The 26,566-nt window shown below is 40.4% G+C and overlaps 1 long non-coding RNA gene across 1 annotated transcript; it reads right to left on the reverse strand.

Moving 5' to 3' along the window:
* Window positions 1–2,453: 2,453 nt before the first annotated feature.
* Window positions 2,454–6,325, reverse strand: LOC136296311 (uncharacterized). Its single transcript, XR_010722897.1, has 3 exons — window positions 5,971–6,325; window positions 2,897–2,981; window positions 2,454–2,747 (listed from the first exon to the last, which is right to left on the reverse strand). It is a non-coding gene; the product is annotated as an uncharacterized lncRNA (long non-coding RNA).
* Between the last annotated feature and the right edge of the window lie 20,241 nt (window positions 6,326–26,566).

The following is a 26,566-nucleotide window of genomic DNA, read 5'->3' on the forward strand; positions in this document are numbered from 1 at the left end:
GAAAATACACAATCTTCTCTGCAACCAAAACAAGAAACAGTTGCATTCAAGAGGAGAGCTTTCTGTTGAAAGTAAAAGAAATGCAAGACAGACCTTCAAACTTTGTGAATTTAATTTCAAAATTACATATTTAATCACAAAGATTATGAGAGGGAGGCAAATATATTCAGGAAAAGACAAATGCACAAAACATTTAACCTTTGATTTCATTGGCCCTTTTAGATTATATTTAACTGTAGCTTAAAAAAAAACAGCAAAACAAAAACAGAAAGAGAAACAGTAAAACAGCAAATAAACAAAAAAAAAACCCCAAAACAAACAAAAAAAAACCCCACCCACACAAAACCAAAACACCTGGGTATTAAGTGAGGTAAAAGGGAAGGGAGCAAACATTTAGAACAGCCTTGATCACCTCAGAAACTTCTGCTTGAAAAGGTCTCTCTGAAGGTATTGACAGTTCACATAAAGTAGTGTATTAAGAGTATTTAATGAGAGGTAAGGCTGGTAGAGGTCTTTGCACACCTTTGGTTTACTGCACAAAAAGTAACTAAAATAGTATAACTCATGGCCATAGCCACACGGTGCTAATGCTCTCACTGTAACCTCACTACCAATATCAACAGGTTGTTTATAACTTCCTGCCTGAAAACATTTATTTAGAGTTACAAAGATTTTATTTGCTGCATCTCTGTCTAGGGAGGTGGTTGAATAGTTGTGAGTGTAGCATCTTCTTCTTCAGAGAGTTTGATATGAGGGAGGGTTTTTTCTCCAGAAAAATGTTTTATAGTCATATATGAGACACACAAAATTCATTTGCAATTACTATAAAAATGGAGAAAGACAGAAACATAGTGACATACGGGGGTGTTCGAAAAAATTAGCAGCAAGATTACATTCTTCCCTGACTAAGCACTCTTATGAAGAAAAACAAAATAGAAAGAGTTTTGGTTTGATTCCATCACAAATGCTGCTTCCCAGGAATATTATGAAGTCTCATGTCACAGGAACATGATTTTCACTGTTTTTTTGTTCATAAACCTAAAGGGAGGCAGGAAATACCCCACCACTACATATTTAGCAAATCTAGAAAAGTGGCAAATGTAAGGAATCTTAATTTCTTTTTACACACGGCATTTTTCTGGTTGTAGATTGTTAAAAAAAAAAGGCAGTAAAAAATCAGATAGAAAAGGCAGTTACTTGAAAATATTGAGAAGTCTCAACAGAAGCTGGCTGAGGTAATTCCTCATCTCTGCTTTCAGAAAGAGTAGAAGTACGTTACACAAAACTGAACACAGAAAATTTGGATCAAAAGGGTTGTAAAGAATTAATGAAGGAATGGAGCTTTAAGATAGCTGAAACAAAAGCCCACACAATTCTTTTGTCAGATGTCTCCGTCAGTGCTGGTAGTGGGAGCAGGTTCCAAAAGCAAGAAACCTGTCCCAGGTCAGGAAGGATCATACCATGGTTTGGGTGTCTTCACTGCTAAACAAGTCCCACCTTGGCACTGCTCTGGGGCATCACAAGATGTTACACCAAGGTTGGGCTTGATTTATTTCCAGTCTTTCACTGCCTGGTAAGTATCATCAAAGTAATAATTTCATAGGGCTTTGGGCAATAGTCCATTTAATCCCCAGGAGACTGAAAGCTCCCTGAGGCATCATCTGCTATTCAGCATTACTAAACAATGCTGAGGCTCTGAACACTGCCCTTAGAAAAATTTATTATCTATGTGTATTGTGGCAATGTTAAGAAATCATCACCTGGGTTCAGGATCCTGCCATGGTGAGCCTGAGAAAAACACATTCCCCCACTCTCTTAGTGAACCATAAAAATGTCTTTCCAGGCCATTCATAAGTACCAGTATGAAATTTGCTTTTGTTTGTGGTCTTTTTTTTTTTTTTAACTTATAATTATTTACATATAACTCTACTAATTTTAAGCCAATTGCTTTGGGATTATTACTGCTTATCTTCTGAGCTCTACGTTGTGAATAATGACATTTCCAGGCTTTTCTCATTAATCATAAAACCATTAATGTGTTTACGCTCAATCAGAGGTAGAGAAGAGCTGTGCGTGATCACAGAGACTTAAGCACCAGGGTTTGAAGAAATATTCCAAGTATTTTAAGCTTTGTGAAGAAAACTGGCATAGACAGCTAGTGCTTTATACAGCTAAACCCTCTCACACTGTTACAGGTAGGATAACCACTTGCCACCAGCTGCTGAAGTCTGTGTGTAAAACTAAGCTGCAAAGATGGGATAATGGTGTTGTCTATTTGCCAAATACCCTGCAGTAAATTTACTTTCACTGGTGGCACCAGGTTTTATATAGAGCCTTCTTACTGAAATGCAAAACAATGTGATTTATACATCAGAGAAAGAACCTGGGTGTCAGTTTAAGTCAGATTGTGCCACTTTTACCTTTAATGTGTTTGAAATTGGACATAGAGTATAAAACATACAGCAGAGATAGAAACTTCAAATGCATACCTATGAGCTTGCTTGGCAAATTCATTATTCAATGTGGAAGAACTGATAGTTTAATTCAGCAAAAATTCCAACCTAAATAACTTAGAGTTAGTACTGGGCAATATCATTAGTGGGGTTTTTTTTCCTTGCTTTTTAGTGTAAAGAGGCAGTTCTGCCTTCTCTAGTCGATGCAGGTAGTACTCAAAGCCTGGTGGATGAGAATTAACTATCTCATTCGGTGGTTTAACTCAATACATATTGATTTGTGGGTCCTGTGACCTAAAAAAAAGAAGACAAACGACATTAAACTTCAAGATAATGCTAAATAAGGATGGGCTTCACCCAATTAGATAAGGGAAAACACATCCCAGTATCACTCTTGTGGTAGGAATGTTAAAAGCCATTGGCATCTGGAAACTGTAACTTACCAACATTGATATTCCCTTGGCTAGTTTGATCTCTGGCCAAGCTGGCTCACTGGCATGGAAGTCATCACAGCCACATCAATCCTGCCTGTTTCAGACAGAGTTCAGTTCAGTGGTAATAGCTAAAGACATCTCAAGACCCTGTGGCTGATACTATTGACTGGTATTTCAGAGAATTATCTCCAGCTCTGCCCTGGAGTTTGTGTATCACATTTTACAAACTCAGGCATCCCTTTTCTGTGTATCTGCCTGAGGGGTAAAGGCCTTGACCACCCCATCAGGGTTCTGCAGCCCTGATGTCCTCATGGGGATTTCCACAGCGTGTTGTGGCCCCTTCTGGCACACAGGTCTAGGTTTCTGTGCGGCAGAAGAGGCCAGTGAGTATCCGCCTCTTCTGCTGGTTCTTCATCATGGTGTAATGAAGGCAAGTATGTGGATCTGGAAGATGTGCCCTACTTCTGCTGGGCTGGTAATGTCAAATCAAATGTCACAAGCCATCTCCACTGAGCTGGTTGAAAATTTCACTCACTCAGTGAAATTATTGAACCATGAGGACGAGGAGAAGAACCATGCAGGTGAGGGCAGCAGAAACAGAAGGGTCGTTCCCTCTCCATGGCAGCCTCAGTTTAAGCCAACCGAGAAATACCATTTACATTTGCCATCCACGTTTCTTATCAATTCATTCTGTTCCATAAACTGGTTTCCTGTACTCAAGCACTTGGGAATTCTTCCCAGGTTATCATATTCTACTTCATATCTACTACCATGTTCTACTTTATAACCAGAACATAATGGACATGCTCATAGACAGTGCTCTTGTTGCAAGTTACACTGGTGGCACCAAGGATGGGATGTGGCCCTTTGCTGTGACGTTGCCTGTGAGGGGATCAGCAAGTGCCTGGCCCTGTTCTGTTGTTCTGATTTTTGCGGGTGAAATTGTGCCTCTTCGCATATTTCTTTGGATGCTAAATGTTTTATTTTAATGTGACATGTTCAGGTGAAAACTAACAACTAATAATGCATTAATATAATAATTTTAACTTCAGTAAAAATATATGTGTAATTAGATGCCGTATTTACTGGCAAGAGATAACTGACCTGGTCTACCTGGTAAAGAATCTTATCTCTTGAAGTCAGGTATGTTGAGCATTTCTGATGGAAACAGAGCACTGATAATTACATTAAGAGTTTATTGTAGATGTTTTATTGCAGCACCAAAATAAAAGCCCTGCTGCACTTTCCCACTCTACGAGAAGTCAATGCAGACTCATCCATGAGGTCGCATGCAGAACTGATTTTCCCCTGTGTGAAAAAGTAAGATGCTCCTCTGGTGGCATTTGTACCCTTCAAGCCCATGAAAATCTAAGCTTTGTAGGGCTGTATAGAGAATTCCAAGTAGGAATTAATTGTCTGAGAGGTGTTCCTAATGCTCTACAGTCTCTCGGAAATATTTCCTTCTGCTCCAGGAGAATGTAGCAAACCTGCTTGAATTACTCGGGCTCAAAGCAGCAGTGTTACCCACTCTCTTCTTCAGCCACTGCCCCTCAGTAGAGAATCTACTGAGGGTAATTAATGCAAGCAGATCCCTGTGGGCATAATCTGGTGGGGAGGGCCAGGTGTCTAACAGCTGGGGTTATAATTGGCCTGTGGAGCACATCTTTACCTGTTGAACCAGTCCTGTTTTCTTGTTGTCCATCTCATAAAGATTTCTAGAACCTTTCTGACACCCTGAGCCATATCTATGGTACATTTTTCCACTCAGCCTCTTTAATTGTCTTGTTTGCCTTTATTTTACTTCACTGTTCCCACACTGATATGTACAAGTCACAATTAGTGCTCATTACTTGGACATAAGAATGTCCAAGGACAGGAAGTCAGACTTCTGAAAGATTTGACAGGAGTTGTGAAAAATACTTTTCTTCCTTTTAAAAAAAATTGTTTTCCTTCTGCTGTTTTCCTCATTTTCTTTTTCAGTTTTTCTCTCCAAAACAGCTAGAATGGTAGGAACAATTTTATACTGATGTAGATTTTGGTGCATGTTCAGTGAAAGTTTAGTGGTACTGTTTGCAAAGCTTTAACCTCAAGAGGATCTGTAAAAAGTTGTGCTGAAGGCAACAGTTATCAAAGACCAACTCATGAGCTGGCAGTGTAGAAGAATAAAAAGAATGTGAAGAAAAAAAATATCTCCACCTCTGTACTGAGGCATTTACCTTGCAACAATATGGCTTCTGACAACAACAGAAGACAGGAATTAAAAAGAAAGCAAAGCATTCACCCTCTTCCAGGATGCTCTCACCAATTTTACAAGGTAGGACATCAAACAAGGATAAAATCACCACAATATCAAGGGAAAAGCTCCTGAAACATTCAAAGGCATGTAAATGTTAATAATGCTTGACAGCAACCTTCTGACTTAGTTGGCAGTGCCCAAGTGTAATTTTTTGGTGAAAAAGAGCAAGAGTTTGAGAGAAATGGATTTTTTTTTTTCAAGCAACATTAAAAAAAGCTTCTTCACTGGAGATGCCTCTCAAAAAAAGTTTTCTTAATGCAACTTCCCTTTCAGTCCTCCACAGGATTTTTCCTATCTCTCTTGCCAAAAACATCTAATAGCAAAAGAATCCCCCAGGCTTAAAGAATTCAAGGAGGATTTTGTAATCTGAGTTGCCAAGTTCCACAATTCCCCAAAGTCCAAGAACTCCTAAATTTTTATTTTCTAAGATAGCCTCAAAAAGTAGAACAGAATTTCTGGAAGAAAGGAAAGAAGCATGAAAAGTGTTTCCCTCTGCAACAGGATGTGATCCCATTGTGGTGACAGCCTCTACATTACCTGAGCATCCTCAAATGATGTGTTAGAAACTGTTTGACACCTTGGCAAACCCATATGCAAATAAATATCTGGCCTGAATTTTACCACTGCGTGTCTGAGACAAGAACAAGACATGTGGATAAAAACTAGCCACTCCCAGTTTTTCCTCTTCCAGAAAAGCTCAGATTTGCCCTGCTTATTTCCAGTTGTGGTTAAAGTGACCCAGAAGACATCAAGAACCATTCCCAGTGTGATTATTTCCCAAAGTTACCTCTGAAATGTTAGGAGGCTCCTCCTGCTTGTCAGACGACTCTGTCCTCTCCCTTTGAGCAGTTCCAGTTCTTTACTTATGCCTGTAACCTGAATTAACTTTAGAAAGTCGTGCCCTTCCCAGGAGCACAATGGAAGGAGACACTCTGGTGTGTAGAGGAGCCAGACAATCCATGTGGATCATTTACCATCCACAAAGCATACAAATTGCTACTGTCCTGTCTGCTTTTATCTGGGTCATGCAGGTCAGAGATTTTTAAGATATTAAAAGAAAGGTAAGACACGAAGTTATCAGAATTTTCTAAATCACATGACATGCATTGAAATGAAAGACAAATAGCCATCAAGGTACTTTACAAAACCTATTCAATACTAACATGCAAAAATGCTTTTTAATATCTAGCCTGCATATTGTCTTAGACAGAGACAAAATATATGTAATTAGTTTAAATGAGAAAGGCATGGTTTAGTGGAAAATTATTTTCACCTGCTTCTAAAAGGAGACAGAACTTGTTTCTGCACAGCTCTGTGTGTCAGGAGAGCACAAATGAACTACTGGACAACGCCTCCCTTTCCCCACCCAAATCTGTGGATTCAGGTCCGATTTTGCAAAAGACAATATGTGGGGGGGGGAAAAGGGGCAAACCACATTTTCTATATGACACACTGTGTTTTTTTTCTTTAGCTGTCTCAGAGAACATCTGTCCTCACCCTGTAGACCTTTCTCCCATCTTATGCTGACCAAGGACACAGAGTGGGAAACCCAAACCCACACAAAGAATGTGCCATGTCAGAAATGTGCAGTGGAGTGTTTCTGCTGCCTCCCTACTTTAGACACCTCCTTTAGCAGAGGATTTGTGAAGTACCTTTTCTCCTCTGATATGTAATTTGTCCTGTGTACCACAGGAAAGGAAGTGCAGAGCATGCTACAGAGAAAACTGATCCAGTTTCCTACTCTTGCACAAACAAATATAAAAGAAAAATCCCTTCAGGAACCTCGATGCAGAAAAGTTACAATAATAGGGGCTGAAAACCCTGATGCCACTAGCACATCCAGTACATTTTCCTTATGACATCTCTAACATTAACAACTCTCCATTGTTCTTCCCTTCTAGCAGCCAAATTTTGGCTTTAAAAAAGGGAGAATTAATTTTTCCCGTTCCCTGAGATAGCCAGGAGGAGTCCTAAATCAAGGGGTTAATATGGCATAAACATGGACAGCAAAAAAAAAGGGGGGGGGGGGATTTTGCTTTGTTTTTCTACATGAGTTCTTGGATCAAAACTACTCCCATTCATTTAAAATACAATGATTTAGAAATCCTCAAAGCAAAATGGACCACCTCCTTTGGAAAATCTTTCCTGCTACTTAAACTTATATGGGAAAATGTATTTGTTTTTCACCTGCTGATGGGTTTTGCCCTTCTCATGCTTGCCCTCAGCACCACCACCAATGGGACTGGCAAAGGCCAGGGTACGTACCAATTGCTAGAAAATAATGAAACAGGGTCTGAGCTCTCTCCCCTCTTTCCCTGATGGATGTGGACATGGGCATATCATTGCTCTGGATCATGACAACCTGGGAGATTCCTCCCTAGTTTGAATTCTGATGTTCCCACCTTTACTCTTCCTCCTGACTTCTATCGACCTTTTATTCAGAAAAGGAAAGGGGGAAAAAAAAGAGATATTATTTTAAGTAGAAACTTTGCACAATAAAACGTACTTTTGTACCACCAGGAGAAACTCCTAGGTAAACACATTTGCTAGACCTTGTGGTCAATGGGCTGGAAAAACATCCTTTGCATTGTGCACAAACTTAAGTGAAGACTTAAACAATGAGAGATTTAAGGACTTGCATAAATGTGCCTAAGTCAGGTCTTCATCTTGTGAAATTCTTTTGCATGGAATTTCATTAATCTTCAGCTTTTCTCTCTTGCAAAGTGAACACTATATATATTTTATATTTGAGTTAAAAAAATAAAGCAAACAAACTGGAAAAAAATCCCCCAAAGATTCAACCAAGCTTGCAGTGCTGCTCCAAATTTGCAGTGCTGCTCCAAATAAATAAGCTCAGATGTAGCATTCTGCAGATCAGCTCATTTGAGATCAGCTTTCAGGTGTTACAGTGATGATAATGGGATAATTTACAAGGGGATGAAATCATATAAGCCTATGTAGGGCAGGGAAGGATGTAAGAGAAGCAAAATATGTGTTGGATTCCTGCTCAAGGCTTCTCCTCTTTGGCTTTGCCAGATCTCCCTCTGACACAACCAAAAGCTCTGGGTATGCAAAGAGCAAAGCAGGCAGTCACATGCATTATGTATTATTTTTTGGCAGTCTTTAGAGATGATTAGCTTTTCTTGCCAGACATTTTCTGACTATTTCTCTGCTGCTTTAAGGGGAGACTGTGTTCTGCTTGTCTACACCTTGTTTGCAGGCTGCACACAATTTTGCTTTTTTAGGCTGATGTTTATCCCTCCGTGTTTACCTTTAAAAAGAGAATATCTTTCCAGTAGTTGTAGTTATTAATTCTTTCATCTCCCTCCCTATTTGTTTCATCTGTATTGCACTGCTATACAATTTATATTCATTATTGTGCTATTATTTGCCTCAAATATGTTTCACACTGTTGCATGAATTATTTTTGACAGCTGAACAAAGGCAAGATGTTAATGCAAGGAAGTCATCTGCAGAAAGTGCTATTAAACAAGGGCAGGGATGTCTGTGCAATGTACCCTATCCAAAGAGGAACAGTAAAAACTGGGAATCATCAGCCTGTGGGTGTCATCACACTGACAAAACCAATAGCACTGGGAAGTCATGGAACAGTACTGTGGCTTAAACCCTGCTGGAATTAGAGAGATTAAGCACCATGAAGGCACTCCCTCAACCCTCCTCTCTTCCTTCCCCACCCCCATGCAATGAGGAGAAAAATCAAAAGTACAACTTGTAAGTTGAGATAAGAACAGTTCAAGAATTGAAAACAAAGTAAAATACAAAAACAGTGGTAAATAATAATAATAGTAGCAATGATGATAATGAAAAGGGAAAGAAAACAACCCACAAAAAAACCCCTGATGCAATAATACAGTTGCTCACCACCCACTGACTGGTGCCAGATCCCCCTTCCTGAACCCAAATCAGTCCCTGCTTCCAGGTAATTCCCCCAGTTTATATCCTGGACATGCATTTTATGGTACAGAATACTGTTCAAGTCACCTGCCCCAGCTATGCTCCCTCCCAGTTTTGGACACTGATCATGTGTCTCATCCTTGATATTGGAGCTACCCATGGCTTATGTTTCATTTTCAAGTCCCTGATGTATCACTTAATAGGTTTCAGTTCTGGAACTGTAATCTTAAAACCCCACTTGGTCACAGGGCATGTAATAACATTCAAAAACCTCCATCATGCCAGAAAAGTTATCCTTTCTACCTCAGTGAACACAAAACTGCACTCTCTTTTAAGGTTGCTTAACTTTCAGCTGTTAAAACTGAAGCTGCCACTTACCAAAAGCACTTACATATATCACAGAAGCAATAAAAAGCAAATGTCTGTTCATTTATTTGTCTTCTGAAAGATAGCCTGAGTTCTACCTCACTCAGCACAGGGAGGTTTGAGTAACTCCCAAGGATAGATATAGATAAATTCATATATTATTCCTTATTACTGAAAATTGTACATGAATGCAGTATGGCCATTTAGAGCTCACTGTGCAAAGGAGAAAGGGCCAGGACCTGAGTCCTTTTAGCTGAGGAAAAGTCATCCTATTCAAAACGGTGGGAGGCAGCAGAGCAAGAACATCCTACTGATCCTACGCACAAATGGAGAAAGCACAACCCTGTCAAACACCCACCTTTTGTAGCTCTGCACCCTCTTTTCACGCAGAAACCACTGCTGTCCACAAGTAATGAATTCCCGCTCCATGTCGGCTCCTATCCAAAGTTCATTCAGATTTTTATGGGAGGTTCTGTTTTCCCATTCATAATCCTGACAAATAATGACAGAGTTCAGACATCCATGTGAAGATTTCATAGCAGACACTACAAAATAACCAAGATATTCCATGCAGGCTGGTGAGGTGTTTCTACTCTTTGCTTTGGGAAACACCAAAACAGGAGTTGGACATAGATTCACTGTTGTCTGAGAAAGGGGAATGCTGTAGGACAACCAGAGACACTGAGATCCTCTCTGTGAAGTAAATGTTAACAATATGTTTGAGTAGTCAGGATTTTAATACTTCTATTTATTTATTTATTTATTTATTTATTTGAAATGTAGTGCAAGGTTTCAGCCTTCTCCCAGCTGTAGTTACAAGAAATCTAGAAAAAAAAAGCCTGTGGGTGTTGCATTTTTCTTTTTATTTTTTTGACTGATGAAATCCATCTCTCTCACCATTTTTCCAGAAGGTGACCATTTTGCCCTTGAGATTAAAGAAAGACTTTTTATTAGTTACTTCATGTTCTGCAAGGAGTCACAAGGGCTCCTGAAGCTCCCTGGCCATGGTGTGCCAACCTAGAGAGCTGATAAACAACTACAGACAGATCAAACATCCAGTGAGACAAACCCTTTTCTCCTTTACTCTCTGTGGAAGCTGGCTGAAACTTTGAAGCTGAGAGGGATGTAAATCAGGGCAGGGTTTGTCAAAGTCTATTCCATGCAATTTTTAGAGATTGTAAAAGAATAATTGCCTGCTCTTGCACAGAGCTGTAGAGCACCCCCAGTGTGGTGGCAGTACTGCTGAGGTACAGGGGAGTCTCTGCCTTTTCTTGGGGAGCTGTTCCTTACCTCCAAAAGCTATGACTCTCCACATCCTTACTCTTAAAGAAATATTTGGGAGGACTAAAATGCTAATAATAATGGTCTCCTGAGCTGAAATCTGCCACCAAGAGGCTACCAGTGCTCACATTTCTCATGAATTTCAGTTTTTCCACCCCAATGCAAGTGCTCATCCCAAATCACCCTCCTTGTGGTTCACGGCAGGATTGGACTGTCTAAGTTTAGTCACAATTGCCTGGTGAGTTTTCTTGATTCTTCAGCAGTGAGTTAGGAGACCTGAAAAAGACAAATCCCTTTTTGACTTGATGCTAATAGAGAAACATTTCCTTCATCACCATTCTAAGTGCACTTGGCTGTTTTCCATCCTTTCTTCCATGGGCTTCACTCTGAAACCTTATCCATCACATTCCCATCTTGATGAATTCCCCTTTAGCTCTCCAACCTCAGCGCTGTGTCTATCCCATCTCAAATGCTATTGGAAGGTCTATAAACAGACACCTCCACAACACCTCTGCGGAGATACAACACCAGGCTTATTTCACAGGAATCAGAGTTGGGTTTTTTCCCCCAAATGAAAGAATCAGACCCTTGATAACATGAACCAATCTGGATCTTCTAACCATAATCTCACCTGTGACTAGGGAATAGATTTTTCTATTCTGTCACCAGAATACGCCATAACATCTGTGGTCCTATTAGGTAGTTTTATGAAAAGAGGGGGAAAAAAATGAAACCCGAAGCCTTTTCATACCCAGGAATCTGTTGTTTGATTTTGAGTTTACAGAAGTATTTAATTTCAGCAGTGCCAAAATATTTTGCAGAGATAAGGAAATAATATATCAATTTATGTGATGCCTTTGCAATGCTGTAAAAATACATATTGGCATGGGATGGAGCAGTCTAGACAAAATGAGTCTGGACAATAGAGTCAGAAGGGAGCTTTTTTTTCCTATCAAAACAAAATGAGAAAAAAATGACTTGGATTTTCTCCTATCTTATTTTGGGAAAACTGACACATTCTTACATGCATTTCTATTTAAATAACTGTGATTTTTTGTGGAAACCTGTTGGATCCAAATTCCTATAAGCCCTACTTCTCTCTTATCTTATGGATCAAATATAGTAAAGTCATCTTTGACTAACTGTGTCCCACTTGTGGAAAATAAGGACTGGAGCATGAATTGAACCTATCATCTAGTGGGAAAAAAAATCAGAGAAATGTGAGGAACCCAAAAGCAATATGTTTTCTTGGATTATTCTGCTGAGAAAACAGATTCCTGGGTGCTGGAAAAACCACAGCTTCTATTTGTCCATAGTTAAAGCATTTCAAGAAGTGGATAATTACCTAAAGTGGTCAGCTATTGAATTTTTCTGTTTCCCATTGGCATGAGAAGTAAGCATGTACTTTTTGCCAGGCAGAACTGTAATCAATAGGTAATGGAGAAGTAATTTGTCTGATGACATCAACTGGATGCCAGTCCTTCAGCACCTCTATTAATAAATGTCATGTATCCACGCCAGGAGACCTGAGATCACATTGAGCTTTGAAGTCACAGTATTGACTATGAAATATTTCTAAATAATGTCTCAATCTATATTGCCAGTTTCCACATGAGATTCTAGATTAGATGTGCCTCTCATTTCCATTCGCTGGAGCTCTGAGCAAATCCACTGGCTAACTCCAATATGAAATTAACTTTGCTGGAGGCAAGAATTTGGTTCACTGCATAAGTATCAGATGGAAGTTTAATACTTTGGAAATTGCTAGCAGGACTCTCAGGGTGAATGAATGAGAGACATCTCTCTGCTGAAACAAAATATCTCACCCTGGAGATCGACACATCTAGGTAAATGTTCTCCAGAATGGATTGATCCAGGGACAGCTTTCACTTCCCTAAAGTAGATAACTCATGTTTTAAATGCAATTTACAGTTTCAGTTTTCAGCTTGTATTCTCTTGTATCCATGCACATCTTCAGAGAGCAAAGATTTCTCAGGGCACTACAAATGGGTACAGTACCATTGCAGACTTACTATGACTAACAGCCTTAAAGGCAGAGGAGACTTTTCCTGGGGAGCTAAAGAAGCCTGCGATCATTTCCTGCCATCTTACTCCTCATTGCATCACTCCTTACCCGAGATCTTGGAGGCAACTTTGCCAACATGACTCCTGCTTGAAGGAACAGTTGCAGTAGCTGCAATAGCTGTGAACCATCTGCTGTCTCTCTTTTCCTGTGGAACAGACTGAACTTCCTCTCATGTCACATATCTTCACTCCAGCCCTATGTGCCCATTTTTTTCCTGTTTCTCCCTCTGTTTTATTCCATACTCACTGTTCTAACCCTTTCCCTTCACTGAGATTTCTTCTAAAGCCTCTTGTGTCTCATTAAGTCTTTGGGTTGTTCCTACATACTGTGATCACATACATGGTTATGATGTTTGTTAGTGACACTGTTTTGGAATTCAGGGATGAAAACTGAGTCTTTCACTAGCACTGAACTTGCAAGTAAATGGATTAATACACCATTGACTCTGGCATCTTTGGGACAAGTCTATGATGCTGACAATAAAGTCTTGTCCTGTGACATCTCTGCAATAGTGCAGTCTGAGAGAACTCTTTCAAAATACTTTGGCATAGGTTTAGAAGAAACCCCTTACAGGGAACTAAATCTCTTCTCATGGGTCCAGTGGGGTCAAGTTTAGGGCTGAAAATTCAGAATTCAAAGATATGGTTGCATCAAAGTGTGGCAGCACCCATTAACAGTCTGTTACACTCCAAAATCTGATGCAATTCAAAGTGAAGTGAGCAGATATAACACAACAGGCTCCCAGCACACTCCCAGAGTCTCACAGGAGCTCTGCCTCTATTCATTTTGTTTTGAGAAGCAACTGACTAATACAAATTAAAGAAAACAAGAGATAAGTGTTAAATCTGGCTGTAAAAAGAACACTATAACACAACTGCCTCAGTGTCAAGTTTCTACAAGAATTTGCTTGGATAGTACTGAGTCCAACAGGATCTGCACACACACAGTAAATAATGTTCTTTTTAGCATGTGTGAAAATTTATTCTTTTCTGAGACACTGCCCACTTTTCCAAAATACACTTGCATCACTGTTTATAGAAGAAACACTGTGTATTGGTGTCAGAAATTGTGGCTCAAAGTAACCTGAGTGTCAGCTGGGTGAACACCTACACTAACGTACCCATTCTTTCAGTTTAGTGAAGTCCTCCTGCAGTCAGTAAAAGACAAACATTGGGATTTTTTGAAAATCAGGCTGTTTTTATTTCAAAGACATCTCTGGCACCCTCAACCCACTGGCTAAAATCCCATTAGCCAAGTCCCAAGAGAAACAGAAAAAAGACTGGTAATGCTGGCACTTCCTGACTCCCTGGCCCAGCCTGCAAGTGACACTGCTGTCATTCCCTTCTGCTTGTCTCCTTAAACAGGGAGAGGGCTATTTTATTTTTTCCTTTTAGCCACCAAATTGAATGAAGAAAGGAATTTTGATGGGAATGAACTGTGCTGCTTTATGCAAGTGAAACTACCAGTAGAATCAGGTCTAATTTACAGAAAAGTATTGTTGTTAGTTTTGGGGTTTTTTGTTGGATTTTTTGTTTCTGCTGGAAAAAATGGAAGGATTTTAGAAATATTGGAGTTTTGTTTTCAAGTTTCACAAATAAATACTTTCTAACATGATGGAACATTTCATTTGAACAGCTTCCGAAAGGAAGCCCTTGAGTTTGTCACTTTGAAGCCTCATTTTCCATTCAGAAGCAGAGGAAAAACAGGAGGCTTTTACAGCCCACCCAAATGAAAACAAGCATTTCAAAACAAGTATTTTGATTACAGTGTAAGTAGATGCCCACAAAAACAGATTCCATCATAACCAAAGGAAGGGCTGGAGAAAGAGGTCTACCCAGCCTGACAGCCTCCACTGTGTGTCTGAGGGGATGCCCAGGACAATAGAGCCATGAGGTTGGACCTGAAGATGGTCCATCTTCTATTTCTACTTGCCCATCTCCACTTTTTCCTCTGTTAAAGCTCTGCCTGTGCCCGTGATCTTGTTACATGCTGCTCAACACAGCCAGGTGTTCTGCAGCATTGGGAGCTGCTGTCCTCTCCTGGACACAAGTGTAGACAGCCTGATGGAAAACTCTAGGTCCTCTGCCCAAATATTTCACTTTTTCAACCCTAAACCCACGATTTAAATATTGCTACTGTTGTGGCTGTAATTTAACTGGGGGTCATAGTTTACTGATTTGAGTTCTGGCTGTGCCTCAAGGTATGGAGGGGAGGGTCACTGGTTGCTGTTTGCTGCAGTATTCACTCTGGTATGTGGGTCTTACTCCTTGCTTTGCACAGATTAAACAAAAAGGAAGCTGATAAGAGGGTTTAGTTGGTTGGGAAGAAAATTCCTTCCTTCAGCTGAAATTTCTGGCAGAATCTGTACTTGGACAGAGAAAGTATTCAGTGTGAAAACACAGGAGCTGCCCAAGCCTAATGAGAATGAGTTCATACTTAAGCTGTTGTGTACATCTTTGACACCTGCCTAACATTTGTAGAGGGCCCCAAGGATGCTGAAAGCATATCTCAAAATTCCCTTTAGCTTCTTTATTTGCCTTAAAACTATGACAAATGATTTCAGTGCCTGGTGGAAACAAACAAACAAACAAACAAAAAGTATGAGTATGCATATTTGTAAAGAATTGTGCCAAGACTATCTTGGCAAATCTTGCAATCTGTAACCTGGTTCTTCAGGTGACAAGAAATGCCAAGTGCTAGTTGTGTAATTTATTGTGTGCCATTGCTGCAGGGACTGGCATGAGTCACCATGTGCTAACCCAGAGGAAATTACTTCTTGCTATTAAAAAAAAAAAAAAATTAAAAAAAGCAACAACAACAAAAACAACAATAACAAAAAAAAACATGCCTTGAAGGTGCATTTCTCAGTGCCTGTTTTAACCACAGATTTGCGAACCAGTAACCACATTTTGTTTTCATCGCATCTTTTGCCTCAAAGACCAAGAAATACTTGCATTTCCTTGCTAGGTGTGCTCATAGGTAAAGCCTAAGGCAGGAAAGACACTGTGGTTTTGACAGGTGTTGATTCCACTTGGCCACAGATTATCCTGGCACACCAGCACTTTTCCAAACAGTGGTCCTTGTGCTCACCAGAGCTAAAATAGAGACATGGAATTGATTTTCCAAGGAAACGGCAAAATGGATTGAATAATTTGTGAAGTATTTGGAGGCAATGAGTGTAACTGTTGGTTTTATTGTCACAAAATGATTCAGGTTATATAATGTGCTGCCAGTGAAATATGAGAGCTGTAGAAACAAAGCATCCATGAGGAGGAGAACACACCTACCTATGGCAAATCTCCACAGAGCCTTTTGCCTTCAATATCACTTGAGCTGATATTTGCTACATTGATTTATTACCCCACCCAGAAAGCATTTTTGGCAAGTTCCTCCTATGTTGTCATCATAATATTCCTGAAAGGGAGAAAATGTCACTAAATTTGAAGCGCTTTAAAAAGATTCTTTATGACAGCCTTTCATGAATAACAGACATCTAAGCAATTCATGTGTTTAATTACAACTAATAAGAGAGAAACCAGAAAAGTTTAGCAATTAGAAAGGATTTTTCCCTTAACTCACTTTGGAAACAAATTCTGCAGCAGCAGCAGATCCTGTGAGAGTAGAAATGATAAACGAGGAGCTGAAGACATCTTCTCCTTTAGCTTTGTAGTTTGGGATGTTTGAAATATGAGAGACAAAGAAATATCCTCAGAATATAAGATGACAATTTTTCCATTAGCTGAATGTGACTGAGGGGAATGTGTGATGTTGCAATGACCACAGGAGAGGGAATAAACAAAAGGCTCATAATCCTGCACCTAATCGTGTCTCAAGATATTTGGTTCCAGCTCTTACATAAGCTCTTTACATGTGACCTTGGACAAAGCAGCAGGGATGAAATTTCCCAACACTCAGATCTTCAAAGTCCTTAAATGTGTGAATTTTTTTTTCAAAAATGCATCTACGAAAATTAGAGAATGTAAGTTCCTAGCCTTGAATAACTTGCAGAGTTACCATATTTATTCTCCTTGTTCCTACTACCACCTACAGCTCTATCTTCTGTATTTTTCATATCGACTGGTGATGAGCTCCCTTCATCAGAGAAGGTGATTGAACTGCAGAATAATAGCAGTAATAAGAAGACATATCCAAAAGAGGAATACTTTCACAGGGAGAAAAAATTGAAGAAACAATCACACAAATTTAAGTGTTCTGTCATAAACTGATGAAATTGCAAAACAGCAGAGCAACACTGATGACTTGGAGGGAGTCTGATAAATGTGAACTTGATCTCTGTTACAAGGAGAAAAGGCTATGAAGAAATACAGACTGCTAATTCTTATTGCTTTTGGAATCCCAGGAGAAATAAAAGTGTATTTTGTCAACTGCAATCAAGATATTTGGGGATTTTCTTGGGAGGTCTTGATGGCACAGTATAAGAATAGAGGATGTAAAGTATAAAATCCATTCTAGCTAGCTTCATTCAACTTATCAACTCCAACTTCTCTAAACATTTCAGGATATGAAAAAAACAACAACAACAACAACAAAAAACCCCCCCACACAACCAAAAAAACACACCAAAACTGTCCACGCTGTGTGGCTGAGCTCTGGGTATTCAGTAGCACAACAGACACAGATTGATTGCATAGGTCACCAGAAAATCTTGATCAAGGAAACAGGTCACACACAGAGCTGCCCTGAATGGCAACACTTATGCAGAAGAAGTGTTTGATCTTGATATTGAAGAAGACAGTGACGAAACTTCAAAGGAAGCAGGACTTCAGTGAAAGCAGCACTGGAGTCAACATTACGAAAGACATCAAATTAATTTTTAATGAACTAGTTTTGGATCAATCATCCAGTTGTCACCAGTGATAAACCCTCTGCAACAGTGATTCAGATGTTCCACAACAGTTATGACTCCCAGAGAACGCACAAATCCAGTGTGTTTTATAATGACCAACATAAAGTCCTTTATGCCACAGAGGAGGAACTGCACAGTCTGCTGAGAACTACATAAATATCAATTATTCTGTTCATAAACACAGTCATAGAAGCTACTGCCTGCTCAGAAGATCACACAACAATATCCTAATTGCGGGGGAAACATCCTTTTATATATTTTAGAATGAAAGAAATCATGAGCTGCTGTAATAGAATTCTGGTTAAGTGGGAGGTACTCACATTTACATCCATTGTAAAACTCCCACTGACTTATTGGAGGCAAAATAAAAGGTAAAGAAGAGCTCAGGTTTAAAACACTTATCACCAGTGAAGTTCTATCAGCACTGTGCGATGGAAGCTGTGTGTGGAGTCCAGAAGCGCCTGAGAAGGACACATCCCCCAGGCCCTCTGCTCCCTGGAGCTGCAATGATTTGGTGTGTGTGATCAGTAATAAGTGGAGCTGACCACTAATTTTCAATTAACTTTATTCCTTCAATTACACCTTGAAGAAGGACGGATGGGGGAGGCTGGCAGAGGAATCAACAGAGGAGGAGAGTTCTTTCTAGGAATATAAGAATAATTTATATTTTTTGATGGAGATTTGGAAAATTAGGTACTTCCTCATTAATCAATATTTTGCAATATTGATGCATCCAAAGGGCATTTCTGTTTATTTTCACAGAAATCATGACAAAAAGATCCTTTCCAGATTTTTGAATCAGCTTTCTTCAGGACTTCTGAAATTTTAAAACACAAGCTTGTTTTATTCTGATGTGCAAGCAAATATTGAGGAATTAACACATCCATTAGTATAGAGATTCTCATCTCCATATGGTTCTGGTTTAAAACTTTCATGCTCCATCTTCCTCTGATCTTGCAATTAGAAATGGAAATGTGAACTCATCTATGGAAAACTTTCAGTTCTGGTCATTGTTTTCCAGGATCAAACCCAGCAGAAGAAGAAAATACAGGAAAACGTTTTTCTCCAAAAAAAAGTTTATTTGACATTTCCTCTTTACACACCTGTGTTAAAGCCTTTGCACCCCTACCTGGCAACCATCCATGCAGCACCTCAAAGGAAGGAGAATTTGATGTGGACATTCTGAAATGTTTTTAAAGTCAAACTGTTTCTTTATAAGAGGGTACAAGACACACAAAACCCAGGACATTGTGACTCCCCATGGTAAACCCATGTAAATATTTCCACAAGGTAAAAATACATCATTATCTGTCTCTGAGAGAACTTTGGGTTTTAAGCTTAAGAAATCCCTGCCACAAAGGTAAGTTCATGTAAGCACTCAATTTCGGCTGGTGCTGAGCACTGTCACTCTCATCTGCCAAAGTTCATGAACATTCTCATTACCTCAAACATGTCAGTAATTACATTCCCCAGCTGAGGCTCAGGCTGAAGTGATTCTGAGAGCAGGACCAAGTGCAAGATTTCATTTTGGTTTCATATCTGAGGGGAAATTATCGTCCTGTATGGAGGATGTATCATGAAGTGGACACCAGAAGGTCTGACCTAGATTTTACAAAAGAACCCCCGCGTTACCTGAGCTGACAGATTCATGTCTTTCTTGCAGTGTCCGTGTGTAATCAGTAGAAAATCTCGGTGTCTGCACCTCACCCACCTCCCACCAGCTTCCTTAGATGGGGAACACTTCCCCCTACACAAGGCTCCTATGAGCTTCAATCTATCCTTCCATCTATCTCCTCCACCCCAAGGGAGCTTCAAGGATTTTAGTATCTCACCCATCAAGGCTTAAAGCAGCCACCTGCAACTGGGGAAGCAAATCCCCCCTGTATCCTGCCAGGTTCTGTGGCTTCCCTCTGAAACACTGTCTCCGTGTTGGTGTGAGAGGCAGGAGTCTAAACAAGGTGGGTTCAGCTCTGTTTTCAGGTGGCAAGTTTCCTATACTCCCTGAATTACATTATTTTATTATTTTCCTTAGATCAGGGGACTTTAGGACAGAAAATATCTTATGAGGTTTATAAAACACTGTGTAAACTTTAACTAGAAATTTATCTCACTGAGCAGTAATGATAAAGAACAGTGTGTGAAATGTAAGCACTTCGAGAGAAAGGGGTTTGTTTCAGAATCTGTACTCTCCTTGCAAATCCAAAAGCTCATAAAATGATGTGAAATAGAAAATGTTCCTTGACAGTGAGCCAAAACCTACAGCTTTAAAAGTCCTTCTTCAGATAAAACTTTTACTTTCTACATTAGGGTGACCTTCGATTGGGATGGTTATAATTATTATTTTTACAGAAACAACATTTGTGGTAAGCACTTTCAAAGGAGCAAAGGCAGGACAACTTCTTTAACTAGAAAGAACCTTTGATCCATGGATAGGAGTTAATGTCCACCTTTACATGAAGATGGATCATTTTTCAACCCAAGTTATGTTTGCAATACGATTATTTGTGTTATGTTTGCATGGCAATATTTTGGTTGTGGAGGAGCTACAGGAGTGGCTTTAGTTTTTATTTCTCATTATCCCACCCTCATTTGATTGGTAGTAACTTAATACCAATAACCTTTTACAAATAATTACCTCTTTCTTCTAACCTCTGCCTTCTTCCTGGGCTCTACTTCACTCCCAATTTTCTCTACCTCCTTCCCAGCAACACAGGGGGAGAGGGAAGGGGAATTGTTCATCACATGCTGCCTCTTCTGCTCTTTCCTCCCTGTGGGCAAACTTTCATTTCTTTCCCTACTCTAGCATGGGATTCCTCCCATGGCAGACAGTCATCCCTAAACTTCTCCAGTGTGGGTCATTTCCATGGCTGCAGCTCTTCACTAGCTGGGACAGTTGGCATTGGCTCTATCAGATACAGGGGGAGCTTCTGGCAGCTTCTCACAGAAGCCACCTCTGTAGTCCCCCTGCTACCAAAACATTATCATGCAAATTTATCACATTGCTCCAATCATAACCTCAATTCAGCATTTTTTAAATTACTATTTTTAGTTTCTGGTGTTTTAAAGTAGGAAAGATATTTTAGGTGCTGTCCTTTCTTGGATGCTTGTTTGACAGATCCAGGGGGAAGCAGTGACAGTACCCTCCCAAGCCCTGAGTCTCTGTGCATCCCCTCCTTTGACACATTTTGGGTCCAGTGCTGGCCCAGCCCTGCTGCTCTGAGCTCTGTGATTCTGACTTTTCTCATTCCCCTCCTGCCAGACTGCTCCCAGGAGAGGAGGGGAGGAACACCCCATAGCATAGGACAGCCTCACTGTGCAAAAAACATTTGAAATTTGGGAAACCCATGTCAAGGACCATTATCAGAAAAAACCCACATCAAAGATCATTATCAGCCGTGGCATTACAGTCATTAACATTGGTACCACGGGGTACAGCTGCAGCCAGAACAAAGTGATGAAGGGCAGTGTGCTGAGGTGTTCCATGAGCTGGAAAGGCTCTCCAGCATTTCTCACACAAGCCCTGCTGGAGCAGCAGCTCCCCACTGGGACTCCTAAATTTCCATTTCAGCCACTGGACAATGGTGAATTATTATGAACCAGGCATATGTGGGAATGCAGCTTCCCACACATGCAGAGCTCAAGGTAAGGGAGCAATGAACAAACCTTGATGCTCCTACCCCTTGTGGCTCCTGGCCTGCAGAAATCTGTTCCGTGGGTTTTATTCAGACAGTTTTACACCCTTTTATGGAGTCACAACACTTTATTACACAAATATTCCTAAAGAAAGCTGATTCTAATAGCTCCCTCTCTGGTAGGAATTTTTTTTTATTTTTCACCAGGTTTATAGCTCTTTAAATAAACACTGCCTCATACTTTTCCATCCCCTGTATCTCTCTACTGTTAATTACACTGAACTTCTCTTGACCTCTTGTTCAGGCAGAGTGAAAATGAACAGGTTGCTTAACTAGGTATGACCTGCTTGTCAGAGCAGTGCTAACAGCTCTGCAGTCACAGCACAGCCCTTGCTGCCTTCCCATCCTTCAGGGCTTCGTGGCACTTTTTTTGCAAAGGTACATGATGCTAGAACAAGGGGCAATGGCTTTAAATTGAAAGAGGCCAGGCTTAAATTAGGAATTAGAAGGAAATCCTTTCCTGTGAGGGTGGTAAGGCCCTGGCACAGGCTGCCTAGAGAAGCTGTAGATGTCACATCCCTGGAAGTGTTCAAGGCCAGGCTGGATAGGGCTCTGAGCACCCTGATCTAGTGGAAGGTGTTCCTGCCAATGCAGGGGATTGGAATGAGATGATCTTTAAGGTCCCTTCCAACCCAAACCATTCTAGGATTCTCAGGGCTAAGAAGCACCATATCACAAGTTTCACAGTAAATGTAGCTCCTGGGTCTTGCTCATTACACAGAGAAAGAACTAAAGCCGTTTCAGCTTCAAATCTCAGGGACAAATTAAAGCATGAGAAGAGTTTCTTGTGGACTTAAGCCAGCCCAAGCCTGGGGTGCAAATGAGCACACCAGGTGATATCACTGTGAGTCTTTAAGGAGCTTTGTATGAAACATCACAGGGCAACACTGAGTTCGGAAGAGACGATCTTTGTGTCATATCACAGTGACCTATCCCTCACTTCAACATGGATTTAAGTCAGTTCTTAACATGTGAAATATTTTGTTTAACTTCTAGAAATCAGAATCTTCCTCCCAAAGCCTACAGCAGAGATATTTTTCTTGTCTTTCATTAACAGGACAAACTTCATCTTCCTTCATCTAAATCGATTCTTGGAAATGGCCGAATCATTCAGAACATTTCAGTCAAAACCCAGGATATTAATTTGGGAATGTCTCTGATAACAAAATGTGATTTTAGCAGCAAGGAGTACTTGCAGAAGCTTAATTTTCATGAGTGCAGTCTTGAGGAGCATTTACAAAACCCTGAGAGAAGCCAGTCCACTGCCCTCTGGTGAGACATTGGCTCAGACCTGCACTTGGAGACAAATAAAGGTTATTTACCTTGTCTTACACTGGGTCTCTGACCTCTCTTCCTTTAGACAGCCACGCTAAGAATGAATGTGGTACTTTTGGCAGAAGTAGAGTAAAATAATGGTGATAAGGAACACCAAAAACCCATTATCAGCCATGCTTTACCAAAAGGAGAGTTAGAGCAAGAAGCAAAATTATTACATCTGTGTTCTCTTTTCAGTTCTGTTTGTGATTCAGGGTATGAACCTTGTCCTGACACCCTCTTGCTCTTTGTTCCAGCTCACCTATGATAAACATTGTACTCAACAGAAAGGCCACAGAACTCAGTTCTTTGGAATTAGCCAAGCCCTTAGGGTTAGCCAGCTGAAAGACGTTGGAATTAGTACTGTAGCTTTTAAACAAGAATTCCCCAAATGTGTCCAGAGAAAGACATGAAATTTCCTTGGGTGTCCATCATTTCTCAGAAGTCAGACCATTTGCATTTAGGTGTTTAGAGGCAGGGATAATAAGCCTTGTTCCAGCCAACTGGCTTTGAACCTTTTAGCCAACAGGAATTTAAAGGCAGTGTTGAGCACACCTACACAACAGCAGTGTATTATTAGCCCAGCCCTTGCCTTCTCCAAGGTTTCTCTTTCCTATTCTTCATGTATGCCATAAAAGTCAGGGAAAAGTTATCTGCTCAGCCAGTCAGAAGTTGTACAGTACCAGGACACAGCCAAACTGATGTGAATAAAAAGGCCAAGTCAAAGAATGGATAAACAAGTAAAGAAAATTAAGTTTATGTGGTGGGATGTCTTTGCTGACACTGGGCTCTCTGAATGACTGGGATCCAGTGGCAAAATCTCCTAAGTGTTTTGACATGTCATGTCCAGAGGCTTCTCTCCCTCTTGACTGCACACCCAAAGGCTGTTTGCCATTTCTATTACGTAAGGCAATTCTTGCTGGCCACCACTGCCTCTTTTCCCTGAGTAAAATGTACTCAGGCTCCCTCCATGAAGCTGTGCAATGTGCAACTTCTGCTAATTTGAAGGGCACCCCTCCTCCTCCTCCCCTGATGATCCAGGAATACAGCAGTGAAGTGCCTTAATGGTAGCATCAAATAGCCTCATGCCATACATTTTTAATTTCTGAAATGGTCTTTGTTAGAGTTTCAGGGTTCAGAGAACTAGTGTGAAATGTTGCTAAAGTGGATAAAAACATCTTACCTAAAAATAAATCATTGTTCAATTTCTGCTGCATCACCTCAGTCAACTACTGACAGATTCTCTGGTGACTAATATAGCTTTATTACCACCATATCCAAAGACCTGATAATCATTGAGGATTTTTTTGCCTTTTATCACCCCAGAGATGGAGCAGTGAAAAATATAAAGACTTGAGTCGGTGATGGTTGAAGAAAATGTGCATGGACTGTGCAAGCTCTTAACACAGGCTCTGAGATCATGTACAGTATCAAGAGGATTCTGAACTGCCACCACACGTGAGGTCATCAGCCCTCATTGTCAGAAATGTTTATCCAACTTCAATTTTCCAGTCTGGGGCCAGAGGAGTTTGGTTCAGTTGTCAGAGGAGTCAATCCCAAGTCTTGTTGCACCTTCTATTGACAAACTTGGCTTGTTTGGCCTCACAGGCCGTTTCTGCAGAGCAGTTGGGCTTGATCTCACCACAGCCAAATGGGAAATGTAACTAAAGGCTCCTTTTGAGTACCTACCACTCCAGAGAACCTCCTAAAGTGACTTAGAAAGACAAGTTGCAAAACCCCCCTTTCCCTCTTTCCTTCTCTGTTAATAGATGTCCAGCCACTATTTCCAATCTTCCCCTCCACTCAGAAGCAGAATCAAGTATATTACTTTTCTGACTAAAACTCCACTTTTGAAGTGAACAGTGCTTTATTTCCCAAACACACAATGCAGGCTATTCTAGGGCTGAGTTTGACACAGATGTTTTGATAGGATAAGGATGGGACAAGGAGTAATGGATGCAAATTGAAAGAGGGGAAATTTAGGCTGGATATTAGGAAGAATTTTTTTTACTGTGAAGATGGTAAGACACTGGAGCAGGTTGCCCAGGGATGCAGTGGATGCCCCAACCCTGGCAATGATCAAAGCCAGGCTGGATGAGGTTCTGAGCAGCCTGGTCTAGTGAAAGGTGTCCCTGCCCACAGCAGGGGAGTTGGGAGTAAATGATATTTAAGGTCTTTTCCAACCATTTAATATTCTGTGATTCTGTGGTCCTTGTTAACTGTTATTTCCACTGCCCTATAGCCTGAGGCTGTGGCGGTATCATGGTCCTTTATTTCATGCTGATCTCTCCTTGCTGCAGAGCAAAACAAACCTGGAGTGCTGACTCAGAAATGAGACAGAGGTTTACACTTGCAGCTTTCAAAAAAAACCCAAAAAACTAGGATAATACCTCAGGTCATGATGAGACTTTTATCTCTAGTAATGTCAAAATTATCAGGAGGACTTTTATTTCATGTATTTTCAAAGCTTCTATATGAGCTACATAAAGCTGAAGCTAATCTCATTTGCTTAAAGCGCTTTCATTAGCAATTCAGAGACAGATCAGAGCTGGATCCCAAACTCTTGTGGTTCCATTAGGATTCGTGGTGATCAATAACTACCGAGCTCTTAGGGCTGCCACACGGAGAGGAAAAAAACACAGATAATCCTTTAAAGAACTTAATTACGCAAAAGCAAAATTATTATTTTAATGAGCCAAAAGTATTTAATATTAATCTAGTTGCAACAACTTCTGCCTCAGGATTGAGGATGGCCTACATATAACACTGAGTGTATAAAAGCAGGTGATGGCTGATAAAAGAAGCAAAGTAGGCAGCATCTGGCAGTGGGATCTGCCTGGAAGTTTGTCTGCTGATAGGCACTGAGCTGTGGGATGTTTTGTCTTCATTTCCACTGAGCTCAAAGCTCAGAAAGTATTGGAGCTCAGAAACTCTAAATGGGGCAACATTTTCAAAAGACATCTATCACAAGCAGCCAAGGAAATGTTTCTGGGTGTCTGGAGCCTTTGAGCAGGTCAGAGGGGCTCAACCCCTTCCATGATCTGAATTCATATCTCCAAGGTAAAAAGCTTCAACACTTTCTTAGTCTCATCTAATTTCAACATATCTGCCTTGCATTTTCCTTGTTCCTTTTGCAGTATAATTAAGAAGAGAAAGTGAAAACAAGAGAAGTAGATTTTCCATGTGATCTTTGGATCTAGACTTTGTGATCTAAGTCCTGATCTGCATTTATTGCTAATTAATTTGAAAGATTTTCTTCTTAGTATTTAGCCTAAATTTCCCCTCTTTTAATTTGTATCCATTAATTCTTGTCCTATCTGTATCCTATCAAAACAGAGAAGATAATATTCCCTTAATGTCAACATTTCAACCTCAAGGTACTGAGAAAAAAAGCAGCACAGCATAGCATTGGCAGAGCAATCATATCCAGCTTGTGACTCTTTAGTACTTAGAGGTTTTCACACTTAAGTCTTCTATTTTGCTGGGAAGTAAACTAAAGAGCTGTGAGGCTGGACATGGTGAAAGGCAGCAAAAGGCCCAGTGGTAGAAAAGGAGTTTCGAGGAAACATGGCAGATGTAACATGGAGGGAAGAAAGAGGAACAAACTTCTCCAACCAGTGCCTCCCTTCTCCTGCAGCAGAATCGAGCACTTTGCAGAGAGTGGTGCTAAAAACCTTCTCTGCTCTATTGGAAATCCCAGTGAACACATTTAGTAAGCAGAGACCTGCCTAACTGCCTGCCATTTCCAGAACAAACCCGATTTCCTGCAACCATTTCCCCTGAGACACCCCCCTCTAACAGGGTTTGGATGGCAGGAGCTATCTCAGTGGTGCTGCCTTCTCCTTTCCCCCACCAATGGGCA

Source organism: Chamaea fasciata, unplaced genomic scaffold (assembly GCF_029207755.1).
Source record: "Chamaea fasciata isolate MVZ Bird 193981 ecotype frontalis unplaced genomic scaffold, bChaFas1.0.hap1 SCAF_1, whole genome shotgun sequence".
NCBI lineage: Eukaryota > Metazoa > Chordata > Aves > Passeriformes > Sylviidae > Chamaea > Chamaea fasciata.